The 12,058-nt window shown below is 41.6% G+C and overlaps 1 pseudogene; it reads right to left on the reverse strand.

The window, feature by feature from the left end:
* Window positions 1-169: 169 nt before the first annotated feature.
* Window positions 170-12,058, reverse strand: LOC113116918 (mucin-2-like; annotated as a pseudogene).

Raw genomic sequence — 12,058 nt, forward strand, 5'->3', positions numbered from 1 at the left:
TGTTTAATTAAAGTAGCAACAAAATTCCAATGAAAGCTTATTGTTTATTAGAGGTAATTTGACATTATTTACATGTATTAGCAATATTTACATTCAGATTCCCATACCGAAAATGCCAAGTTTGAAAATTTTTCATAGAAACAATAAAATACAATATATCTTTACAATAAATCCCACTTGTGTTATCTTCTAATCTAATGAAAGGCTTTCACGCATTTACAAGTTTGACTGACGTGAGTAAATAATTTTAAAGCCACTCAAATGTCCATCGTGATGATGAATGATGTTTAATTAGCTTTCTTTCTGAATATGTGAATTTGTTTTGTTAAAAGATGTTCAGTGTTGTTTGAGTCGCCTTGACACAGACTTGATAACACATAGTAGACAGAAGGATGATTATAAAGCTCAATAAATCAAACATAAGTAATAACTGTCATATTTATAGTTTCAGTTAGAATTTTTCAGTCATTTTTGTGAACTGTCCCTATATTAAAAATGTCTTTCTCTTTGAGTTGTGACATATGTCTTTGTGTTGTTTTTGAGCTTGATTTTGGTGAGAATGCACAGTTTGCCCTTAAACAATTATTGTACAAATCAGTCTGAGACAAAGAAAGCATTCTGTCTTAATTATGTTAGTGATAAATATTGTCTACAGCATTAATGCTGGATTGAGTAATGGTTGTGTTGGAGTCTGTGTTTTCAGGATCATCAGAGAAACTACCCGCAACATCATTGTGAATGTAGTAGTAATACAGGAAGAGGAAAAACCCTGAAAGAAGAACACAAAAACTTATTTCAACTAATGCAAATACATTTCAGATTTGATTAAAGTCATTTGCACAATTTTTGCACAGTGACCGAAAATAATCAGACTTCTTGTCAAGTTCATCATATTAGTGTAACTCCCATTCCCTATCTGGCGGTCACTACGAGTTATGTCGAATAACATATGGGGTCTCACTTGGGAGGCCAATCATCTCTGAGTTTAAGAGAAAACGCCAATGAAAATTGGCTAGTGGATTTAACATACTTGAGCCACTCCCCGTGCCAACAGTTATAAATAAGGCGACAGGTGCATCCACTCATTCGATTTTTGCTTCGGAGCCGAGTGGTTGTATGAAAGCTGTTATACTCCAAAAAGCCATTAATCTGCTATGTGTCGGGAAGCTGTTCTAAATGGCAGTACGGCGCAAACAGTGGTGTCCCTTTCAGCGATTCCCCTGTGCGCTTCAACTTAGAGAGCAGATTTCCTAAAATAGTAAATCACGGATGATTTGCGTCTTTTTAAAGATGCCGTTTCATCCACGTCCTTCTGGATGCGGTCGTTTCCTGTTCTCCGACAATGGCCACGAGCGTTGTCTTCCGTGTCTGGGCATTCAGCACGCTGAAGGCGCGTTCGTGAATGGTAAATGCACGCACTGCGTGTGTGACCATGGCAACGCTGCGATCGCATCTCTGCTTCTTAAAGGAAAGGAGCAGACCCCTCTGTCACTACCCGTTCCAGTTTCTCTGCCACGAGCAGGCTAGTACTCTGGGAGATTTGAAGGTGACAGTGAGAGCTTCTCCACGGACCTCTTACCCCTTCCACAGTGTTTGTCCTGTGCGGCTGCTGGGTTATTTTGTTGGGCTGTCTTATGGCAGCCCAAACGGGTCTTTCAATTTGTTGATCAGATGTTGATTGCAGCATCGGGGATTGGCTGTTGACCTCTGTGGATGAAGATTCAGCGGGGCTGCCCCCCTCAGCTGTTGTCGCCACTGGCGAATTGGACCCAGAGTTGACAGCCGTGCTTGCCCGTGCAGCTGTGAGCATCAGTACTTGGACCTCTTCTCTTCTCCATCTACATGACATCATTAGGATCTGTCATTCAGAAGCATGGCTTTTCTTACCACTGCTACGCTGATGACACCCAACTCTACTTCTCATTCCAACCCGATGACCCGACGGTAGCTGCTCGCATTTCAGCCTGTATGAGTGACATTTCTAGCTGGATGAATGACCATCACCTTCAGCTCAACCTTACGAAGACAGAACTCCTGCTAACCCATTGCTTCATCACAACTTCTCTATACAGCTGGGTACATCAACCATTACTCCTTCGAGGACAACCAGAAACCTAGGAGTTGTGATGGATCATCAGTTAAGCTTCACAGACCACATTGCTACAATGACCTGGTCCTGCAGGTTTGCCTTATACAACATTAGGAAGATTAGACCCTTCCTGTCAGAGCAACTTCTTGTCCAAGCTCTTGTTCTCTCCAGACTGGACTATTCTAATGCTCTCCAGGCTCTTCCTGCATGTACTGTCATGCCTCTGCAATTGATCCAGAATGAAGCAGCGAGGGTTGTCTTCAATGAGCCAAAAAAAGCTCACGTTACTCCTCTCCTCATCAGGTTACACTGGCTACCAGTAGCCGCTCAGTTGAGTCTTTACTCATTTTCAAGAAACATCTAAAGACTCATCTTTTTCGACAACACTTTTCACGACCAACTAATACTAGCACTTTTCCTTTTCTTGTCTGTTCATTTATATAAAAAAAACTGGCTATGCGTTCTATACTAGACTAAGTGAGACTTGTCATGGCATGTATACTGTTGTTTTTCTCTTGTTGACCTGACTGCTTCTATTGTTCTCATTTGTAAGTTGCTTTGAGTTTCTGGTTCAGCCTGGTCTGTATAAGAGACCTTGACAAAGTGCACTTTCTCGATGCTCCCATCTCCCAGGCTGTCCTGTGTGGTGACACGGTCAGGGGCTGTGCCCAGCAGTTCCTGACAGAATAACAGCAGACTGCTTCATATCCAGCGATGAGGAGTTGTGTCGGATGGCCCAGAAAGCATTGTGTTCCGAGTCATCACGGCCACACTCCTCGTGTTCCCAGAGGAACTGGCCAGAGATGCATGGAGAGGCGTTGTGTCTCCAAACCGTGACCTCTTGACCGCTGGCGAAAGGGGGCATCGTGGGTGAGAATCATCTCCTCCTCTGGAGTCAGACGCAGCTCAAGTCACTGTGTGCTATCCACATCCCGGAGGAGCTCAATCGTGCAGCCGACACGCTCTCACGACAGCTCACCTTTCCCGGGGAATGGCAAATCCATCCCCAGACGGACCAGCTGATCTGGAGTTGATTCTGGGAAGCCCAGGTAGACCTGTTCGCTTCCCGCAAGTCCTCCCACCGGGCACGGATGCACTGGCACACAGCTGGCCTCAGGTGGCATGACCTGATTGTTAGGTTCATGAGGGGTGCCAGAATGTTACATCCTCCTAGGACACCCCTGAATCCCTCCTGGGACCTCTTTATTGTCCAGGCAGGACTTCAGAGGGGTCCCTTTGAGCCACTCCATTCAGTTGAGCTTAAGCTCCTGTCTCTCGAGACAATGCTCCTGGTTGCGCTCACTTCCATTAAAAGGGTCAGGGACCTTCACGTTGTCCTGAGACCCCGGCTGGGATATGTGCCCATGTTTCCCACCACTCCCTTCCAAGACTAGGTGGTGAACCTGCAAGCACTGCTCCTGGAGGAGGCAGATCCAGCCCTGGCGTTGCTGTGTCCCGTAAGAGCACTAAACATATAAGTGGACAGCACCCAGAGCTTCAGAAGCTCTGAGCAGCTTCTGGTCTGCTTTGGAGGTCAGCAGAAGGAGAAGGCTGTCTCCAAGCAGAGGTTGGCCCACTGGATAGTGGATGCCATCGCCTTGGCGTCCCATTCCCAAGGCGAGTTGTGCCCCCTGGAGGTGAGTGCCCACTCCACACGGAGTGTGGCCTCCTCCTCTGCGCTGGTGCATGGCGCCTCTCTGGCAGACATCTGTCGAGCTGTGGACTGGGTGACACCTAACACCTTCGTGACTTTTACAACCTTCGTGTAGAGCCAGGTTCTTCCCATGTGTTGGGTAACAGGTAATTGCCGGGAAGGGCTGGCTGGGTGTCTCGCTTGCTGCTCCATACCCCCTAACAAGGGAGTGGAGTGGAGTTGCCCGGTTGGCGTACCCTGGTCGAGCATCCTCCAGCTCCCTCGGCAGTCAGACTTGGTGGAGCAGTCTGTCCCCAGGCCCAGTACTGGTGTTAGCATGCCTGGAGCTAGGTGTCCATATGGCTTGATTCCCTATGGGTAATCCCATATGTGTATTCTTCCATGGTAAGGTTTCCCTCTTGGCAAACCTGTGTCTTACCTTCACAGACCCGCTTTGTCAGTCTCTTCTGGCAGCTGTTCCATCCCTACTCTAATGTAGGACCTGCCTCAGAGACCCATTCCATATGTAGTACTGCCCCCTGGGCCAGTCCATATCAGTATCTCCACATGTCACCTCCCTACGGGTAGGATGAGGTCTCCATAGCAACCTTTTCCTAAGGCTCACTTCCCCATTGTCTTGCCAAGCTGTAAGAACAAATAGGGAAGATTTGAAGCAATCTTTCTCCAAAGGTTGAAATCCTTTCCACTAACTTTGTGTTGGCGGAACAGCAGTGTGGACTTCTCCAGCAGCGATGTACTCACCCTTTGGCCCCTCAGTACCAAGGTCAGTGAATTTGCGCTGGGGCTTTGGGAAGGTTACGACCTTAAGCATAGCTTTTGTGGCACGCCACGTCTTGCCGACAATTGCAGCGCCGCAGGGTTGTGACTGTGTTCAGGTTGTAGCGTTTTCCATAGTACCCCATATGTCGTTTGACATAACTCGTAGTGACCGACAGATAGGGAACATCTCTGTTACGTACGTAACATTACCTGATGGAGGGAACAGAGACGTTATGTCCCCATGCCACAACCTTGAACCGGTCGCTGTTGCCGGGACACGATCTCGGCTCCTCAGAGTAAAACCTAATGAGTGGATGCACCTGTCACCCTATCAATACCTGTTGGCACGGGTAGTGGCTCAGGTATGTTAAATCCACTAGCCAATTTTCATTGGCGTTTTCTCTTAAACTCAGAGATGATTGGCCTCCAAAGTGAGACTCCATATGTCGATTTAAAGCTCTAATTATTAGCTGAAATCTGCAGGAAAAATATAAACTAAATGTAATAATGTGTGTAATTGTTTCTCACCCTGAAATGAGTTCAGCACAGTGAATATGTAATATGAGGGAACGAGCATCGGTCCATAACTGAAGAACGCCACAGACCACGTCAGACCGAAAAGCAGGAACAAACTCAACACCATCATCAGCTGCTTTCTGAACGTCTTTCTCTTGCCATCCACAGCTTTTATGTTTCTGGCCTGAACGACTTTAGTGACGATCATGATGAAGATTCCTGTGGTGAAGATGAAAACTAAAGCATAGTAGCCGATGTTCACTATGTAGTGAATGTAAGAGTTTGTAATCCAGCACCTGTAATTAGAAAAGAATGAAGTATAATTAATAAGACAATCAGTAGACATTCAGAAATGCACATTTACATTTAATGTACAGAACTTACATTCGTGAATTTTTTTCAGATGTTGATTTTATGATCACTGTTTTATATTCTCCTAAAGAAGCAATAGCTATGACTATTGGAGCAGGAAATACTGAAAACACACAGAGACAAGGGGTATTATAGTTAAAACCATAAAAGTATACAACATAAGTAAACATGAAACCATAAAAGTATACAGTAGTTTATACGATTTGTGTGCAATATATTTTTTGTTTTTGTATGAACTAAAATTTGGTTTTAGATGTTTTGTTGCTGTAACTGACCCCAGCCCAACACGGTGATCTTCCTCATGTAGTTTGTGATGGAGACGTTCTGTCTGATGAGCCATAAGTACATATGAAGAGCTTGAATGAAGAACCAGGTGAATGAGGCCAGCATGGAGTAATGCAGGAGCAGCGCTATGAAGACACACGCAGCGTTGTCTCCTGTGTTAGCGACGCTCTCGTTTGACAAAAACGAGGCATTCAGTAGAGACAAAGCCACAAACATGTTCATCAGGAGCTTTGTGGCCTGATTTGATTTGGCTTTCCTATTAAAACATGCAAAAAATATGCTTTTGTAACCTAAACGTAAACTTGGAGAATGTTTTACATGAAATGTGACACTGGATCACAAAACCAGTCTTAAGTGTCAGTTTTTCAAATTTGAGATTTATATATAATCTGAAATTTCCATTGATGTATGTTTTGTTATGATAGGACAAAATTTGGATGAGAAACACCTATTTGGAAATTTGGAATCTGAGGGTGCAAAAAAATCTGAAAATTGAGAAAATCAACTTTAAAGTTGTCCAAACTAAGTCTTTATGCATATTTATGCTTAATGCATATTACTAATCAAAAATTAAGTTTTGATATATTTACGGTAGGGAATTTAGACTATCTTCATGGAACATGCTCTTTGGCATAAAGGAAAATCTGAAAATTTGAAACATACAGTGTATTTTATAAAATTCTATTCCCCAGCGATTAATGATTATTAATTATTAAACAGCACTAACTGTATGAAAAATGTTAAGATACTCTACCGTAGCAGGTAATGCATGAATAAAGCGATGGCCATAAAAAACATGGAGATGCCGCAGCCGATAGAAGAGATTAAAGTCAATGATTCCAGATCCGGCACTGTGTTGTTTACATCTGGACGAGACTGAAAGATTGGAGAAAAGAGAAAACTGCACAGATCAGCTAGATGATTTTTTTTTGCTGTCATTTATACAATGTCTTCTTCTCACCATCAGCACTGCAAAGAACGTCAGATGTGAGCAGGAACACTTTATGATGGTGTTGTCGATTTCTGTCTCACAGCCGAATGTTGTCCATTTAAATTCTCCTTCAAAGAAAACACACAAATGAAATTAATTATACAAATTAATTATAGAAAATACACTGTGTTTGTTGATAGCAACATCAATTACATAAATTTACCTTTTCCATCCCAAGAAACGCAGGACACATTACCGGTCTGTAAAAACATGTTTAATTAGATTTTGCTTTAACAGTGTAATATAATACAAGTTTTGCTACAAAACCTTTATTACCAGACCATCGTTCTTTTTAATGATCATGTCAATATTGTCGGTTAGGTTGGAGATATTGGCTCCCATCGTTATTCCATAACTCTCATTGTTCAAAGTTTTATTTTCCCCCTAAATCAGAAACCATTCAAGATCAGAGCAATCAAATGGAAACAATCAAGAAACATACATGTCCGAAAGTAAGATTTTTGACGAATCAGCTTCAGCAGTTCGAAGTGAAAATGAAACACTAGCCCAGACCTTATTTACCATGTTTTTGAACCGTAAAACTCCAACAAATGCACTTCCATTGTTTTCCTGCCGTGATTTATTAAAGGCCTCACTGGGAATCTTTACAGACCAGGGAAAACCAGCCTGGTTGCTCTCAACAACCTGTGAAAAGATGAAATGGCATTGATAATGTTAATTCTTCCCCAAAGTGACATGTTTTAATGCTTCTCAGGCCTTACGTTTATTAAATTCTGACTTGAAGAGTAGCATATGCTGATGTCTTTGCTTGCTGTGTTCTTGGGTTGTCTTTGGAGAACACCAATTACATCCCCCATGAAAATCGCTGCATTGGTTTTATTGCTTTTCTCCATCTCCTCCACCAGTGACTTCAGTTTTTGCAAGATTTCTCTGTAAAATGCATTGAATCGCTTGGTATTCTGTAACTAATTTTTAGATTTGAAATCTGCTGGTAACCGCACACTTACGCTGCCTTTTGGGGATCAGTATTTTCTGTACTGTTTTTGTCACTTGGAAGAGTGAAATTTGTCTCCGGTTGTGGGAGAGTGGGCATGGGAGTTGTGAAAATGGTAATGGTTTGTGACAGTGGTGTAATGGTAGTTGATCTTCCATCATCGCAGGTCACACATGTCCATTTACTCCCATTAAAATGCATAACATATCTGCTTTCATTTTTCCCTTCAACACAAATCAACAATGGATGCAGTTGTGCAACGACTCAAACAATCTTGTAGATTAAAATGTTCTAATATATGTTGGTTAGTAATAAACCAAGAAACAGTTATAAATGTTCATCAATAGACATATTTATTATTAACACAGTCAATTTCCATGATTTTGCCATGCTACTCCAAACACTAAACAAATTATTGAATTTCTCAAGCAAGTGCATTATGTTTAAAAGGCTCAAGAAATGCAAATACTAGGCCATAATCTATGCTAAAAATAAGTCAGTTAACGTTGTTCTACATTTATTTCGATTCTGAAATCAAACTTCGCTGGGTGTGAACTTTTGTATAAATCTTAATGATATTAAGACTTACCACTGCATGTGTCACTTTCATATGTAGCGTGTTTACATATCGTTTCAGGATCAACAGAATGGTTTTTCAAACAACCTCAGTAGAAAAAGAGACATAATTCAACATAATTGTGTATAATTGCAGTGTATGATTTGAAATAAAGACTTCTGCAACTACGCATACTTAGAACAGCATGGAAGGTAATAAAGAATCAACATAAATAAAACATTAAATAGAGTTAATGGAAAACAGAGTCATGTATGTTTTCTGTCAGCTGTTTAGAATCAAAACAAATTAATCACATTTGCAGAAAGGTCTGAAATTGCTTGTGATTCAGTTTAATTGATTTGCAGAGGTTTCTCTTACTGTAAAGACATACTTTCCAAGATAGTTATATCATAAAAACAAACATAAAAAGCTTTCCACAATTAGTTTTCATGTAGCATAATCTGTTTTCATATAATTCAAACATTGATATTTATTCTAAAATATTCTAATATACTGTATATGTGTCATGTTTTTAAAAAAAGCTGTAAAATGCACTCAATAGCTCAATAGCATCAATTCACTAAGAGCAAAGGCAAGTCAAGCTCTGTTCGACTGGATAACTGTGTGTGTGTGTGTGTGTGTGGAGTGTGCAAAGATTAATAACTTTAATCATAACAAAGAAAATTAGCCTCTTACAGGCCACTGTAAGTATTAGGATTATGGACTTTTTAGTTGTGTTTTTTCCTGTTCCTGGTCTCCCGGGTTGTTTTGGTTCCTTTGAGCTACTGTATTTTTCCTTCATTGTCCTAATTATGTCCTTCTGTTCATTTGTGTTTATTCAATCTTGTCATTAGTCCCTTGTTTGTTTTAGTCTTTTTTTTTTTTTTTTTTTTTTGCATTATTCTCCTTTGCACCAACACGTTACAGTAAGAATTCAAAGAATACAAAGAATTCCCGATACTTCACAACTTTTTCCAGCATTTAAAGCTCAGATATCTAAATAGTAATTAAAATTTTATTTTTAATGCAATGACCAAAATTGTTTTTTGTTCATTTTCCCAAGATTGTCCTTATTTTTCAACTAAACTTTTCACGAAATAGGAATAGTAACACTTATTTTTAAATAATAATCATAAAAAAGACATGAAATTACCATTATAACCAGTAGATGGCTGCAGAGCAGCACTTATTGGCTAATAGCCATTTTATATTAATTTATTTAGTAGTTTATTTAATCACTATTGTAACAATAATAATAATTTAAAAAAATGTGATTTAACTGTCTTTTTGTCACTTTCTGTACTGACATGTGAATTACATAATTGTAGGAAAGTGCAAATTCATTGAGCGTGAAACTCCAGTCAGATCATTCAATCTAACTGAACCTCACAATGAATATTTTGTTTACTTTGTGTTTACTTTGTTTGTGTTTACGTTTGCTTTGTGTCTCCGCTTTGTTTGTTATAATGTGAGGATTTGCATGCATGTAAAACAGTAAATGTGTGCTTTAATATTTTTTTCAGCCAGATACTGAATGGACTCTCTCAACCGTGATGCCTGTGATTGGCTACAATGCTCAACGCTGCAAAAGCACTTTGTAAATAGGCACATTTGCAGCGATGTTGAAATCCGATGAACTCCGATGTTGAAGATCCCTTCCATTTATTTATTTTTCTCTTTTATTAAACAATTGTAAATTATGTGATACACATAGAAATATACTCTGTTAATTCTGCAGTACAAATATATTAGTTTGCATTGACCTGAGCAAAGAGCCACTACATCCTGTCATACACTTCAGAAGGAAAGAGGCTTCTACTGTAATTTTATGCTATTTCTATGCTTTTAGCTATCTTTACAGTGGGAATGAGAATGCAATGTATCTTGCTGCAATGACAACAGATAGGATTATAGAAGAGGGTGGAAACTTACCTTCATATGGATTTGTATTATTGGGATTGTAGGTGTTGGTGGGTCTGATAGAGCTATTGGTAAGATTGTTAGTACTGGTAAAAGTGGTAGATTCAGTCATGGTGGTGGTCGAGTTGCTAGCTGGGGTAGTAATGGTAGATTCAGTCGTGATGGATGTAGAGTTGCTAGTTGGGGTAGTAATGGTAGATCCAGTCGTGGTGGTGGTGGTAGGGTTGCTAGTTGGAGTAGTAGTGGTAGATTCAGTTGTGATGGATGTAGAGTGGCTAGTTGGGGTAGTAATGGTAGATCCAGTCGTGGTGGTGGTGGTAGGGTTGCTAGTTGGAGTAGTAATGGTAGATTCAGTCATGGTGGTGGTGGTAGGTTTGCTAGTTGGGGTAGTAATGGTAGATTCAGTCGTGGTGGTGGTGGTAGGGTTGCAAGTTGGGGTAGTAATGGTAGATTCAGTCGTGGTGGTGGTGGTAGGGTTGCTAGTTGGAGTAGTAATGGTAGATTCAGTTGTGATGGATGTAGAGTGGCTAGTTGGGGTAGTAATGGTAGATCCAGTAGTGGTGGTGGTGGTAGGGTTGCAAGTTGGGGTAGTAATGGTAGATTCAGTCGTGGTGGTGGTGGTAGGTTTGCTAGTTGGGGTAGTAATAGTAGATTCAGTCGTGGTGGTGGTGGTAGGGTTGCTAGTTGGAGTAGTAATTGTAGATTCAGTCGTGGTGGTGGTGGTAGGGTTGCTAGTTGGGGTAGTAATGGTAGATTCAGTTGTGATGGATGTAGAGTGGCTAGTTAGGGTAGTAATGGTAGATCCAGTCTTGGTGGTGGTGGTAGGGTTGATAGTTGGAGTAGTAATGGTAGATTCAGTTGTGATGGATGTAGAGTGGCTAGTTGGGGTAGTAATGGTAGATCCAGTCGTGGTGGTGGTGGTAGGGTTGCAAGTTGGAGTAGTAATGGTAGATTCAGTTGTGATGGATGTAGAGTGGCTAGTTGGGGTAGTAATGGTAGATCCAGTCGTGGTGGTGGTGGTAGGGTTGCTAGTTGGGGTAGTAATGGTAGATTCAGTTGTGATGGATGTAGAGTGGCTAGTTGGGGTAGTAATGGTAGATTCAGTCGTGGTGGTGGTGGTAGGGTTGCTAGTTGGGGTAGTAATGGTAGATTCAGTTGTGATGGATGTAGAGTGGCTAGTTGGGGTAGTAATGGTAGATCCAGTCGTGGTGGTGGTGGTAGGGTTGCTAGTTGGAGTAGTAATGGTAGATTCAGTTGTGATGGATGTAGAGTGGCTAGTTGGGGTAGTAATGGTAGATCCAGTCGTGGTGGTGGTGGTAGGGTTGCTAGTTGGAGTAGTAATGGTAGATTCAGTTGTGATGGATGTAGAGTGGCTAGTTGGGGTAGTAATGGTAGATCCAGTCGTGGTGGTGGTGGTAGGGTTGCTAGTTGGAGTAGTAATGGTAGATTCAGTTGTGATGGATGTAGAGTGGCTAGTTGGGGTAGTAAAGGTAGATCCAGTCGTGGTGGTGGTGGTAGGGTTGCAAGTTGGGGTAGTAATGGTAGATTCAGTCGTGGTGGGTGGTGGTAGGGTTGCTAGTTGGAGTAGTAATGGTAGATTCAGTCGTGGTGGTGGTGGTAGGGTTGCAAGTTGGGGTAGTAATGGTAGATTCAGTCGTGGTGGTGGTGGTAGGGTTGCTAGTTGGAGTAGTAATGGTAGATCCAGTCGTGGTGGTGGTGGTAGGGTTGCAAGTTGGGGTAGTAATGGTAGATTCAGTTGTGATGGATGTAGAGTGGCTAGTTGGGGTAGTAATGGTAGATTCAGTCGTGGTGATGGTGGTAGGGTTGCTAGTTGGGGTAGTAATGGTAGATCCAGTCGTGGTGGTGGTGGTAGGGTTGCTAGTTGGAGTAGTAATGGTAGATTCAGTTGTGATGGATGTAGAGTGGCTAGTTGGGTAGTAATGGTAGATCCAGTCGTGGTG

This window comes from Carassius auratus, chromosome 17 (genome assembly GCF_003368295.1).
Source record: "Carassius auratus strain Wakin chromosome 17, ASM336829v1, whole genome shotgun sequence".
Lineage (NCBI taxonomy): Eukaryota > Metazoa > Chordata > Actinopteri > Cypriniformes > Cyprinidae > Carassius > Carassius auratus.